We start from the raw sequence: 1,441 nt of genomic DNA, 5'->3' as shown, positions 1-1,441 counted from the left end.
ACACACACACACACACACACACACACACACACACACAGTGGCCTCCAGTTTTTCTCAGTTAATTGGGGAAATCCCTCCAGTTTGGATGATATAGATCCTCCTCATTTTTTGGTGGTACATTTGTTGAAGTGGAATTGTGGAGCTATTGGATAAAAACATATAGATTTTCCTATTTTCCTCATGTCTCCCAATTTTTTCTCTCAGCTCCAGATTGGCATTGTTCACTAGAATTATAATGTGAGCCACATTTATAATTTAAAATTTTTTTATTTTTTATTTTTATTTTTTTTGAGACGGAGTTTCGCTCTTGTTACCCAGGCTGGAGTGCAATGGCGCGATCTCGGCTCACCGCAACCTCCGCCTCCTGGGTTCAGGCAATTCTCCTGCCTCAGCCTTCTGAGTAGCTGGGACTACATGCACGCGCCACCATGCCCAGCTAATTTTTGTATTTTTAGTAGAGACAGGGTTTCACCTTGTTGACCAGGATGGTCTCGATCTCCTGACCTCGTGATCCACCCGCCTCGGCCTCCCAAAGTGCTGGGATTACAGGCTTGAGCCACCGCGCCCGGCCTTATAATTTAAAATTTAAAATGTTCATTAAAAAAGTAATAGGCCAGGTGTTTGAGACCAGCCTGGGCAATGTAGGAAGCCCTCATCTATATAACAGCAACAGCAACAAAAAAATTGAAAAAAGGCCGGGTGTAGTGGCTCACACCTGTAATTCCAGCACTTTGAGAGGCTGAAGCAAGTGGATCAGTGGAGGTCAGGAGTTCGAGAGCAGCCTGACCAACATGGTGAAACCCCCTTTACTCAAAATACAGATATTAGCTGGGCATGGTGGTGGACTCCTGAAAAATTTCAGAGTTGATTGTGAATGTATCTTAACAGCTCATTTTGGCTTATGATTATTAGATCCTGTATTTGTTTTTCTTTTTTGGAGATGGAGTCTTGCTCCGTTGCCCAAACTAGAGTGCAGTGGCATGATCCCGGCTCACTGCAACCTCTGCCTCCCAGGTTCAAGTGATTCTCCTGCCTCAGCCTTCCATGTAGCTGGGATTATGGGTGCCTGCCATCACACCCACCTGATTTTTGTATTTTTTTAGTAAAGATGAGGTTTCGCCTTCTTAGGTTGGTTTCAAACTCCTGACCTTGTGATCCGCCCACCTCCACCTCCCAAAGTGCTGGTGTGAGCCACTGTACCCAGCCTAGATCCCATATTTTATAGCAGCAACAACGAATTTATCATGGTTCAAGATAAATAGTAGCCTTTGTGGAGTGCCTACTATGTGCCAGAATAGTTTTCTGGATACATAGAAAGTTCTTTTTCTGTTTTCTTCATGAATAATACATTATATTGTCAACAGTTTTAGACACTGCCTAGTTTTGTGTAGTGACTTTTTTTTTTTTTTTTTTTTTTTTTTTTGAGACAGAGCTTCACTCT

General features: G+C 42.9%; 1 protein-coding gene across 5 annotated transcripts in view; it reads left to right on the top strand.

Annotated features, from left to right (window-relative positions):
• Positions 1-1,441, top strand: part of WDR60 (WD repeat domain 60) — a 92,031-nt gene that overhangs the window by 34,332 nt on the left and 56,258 nt on the right. The window lies entirely within an intron of this gene.

Source organism: Sapajus apella, unplaced genomic scaffold (genome assembly GCF_009761245.1).
Source record: "Sapajus apella isolate SASKATOON/1434 unplaced genomic scaffold, GSC_monkey_1.0 scaffold56, whole genome shotgun sequence".
NCBI lineage: Eukaryota > Metazoa > Chordata > Mammalia > Primates > Cebidae > Sapajus > Sapajus apella.
This window is presented reverse-complemented; position numbering and strand designations above follow the sequence as displayed.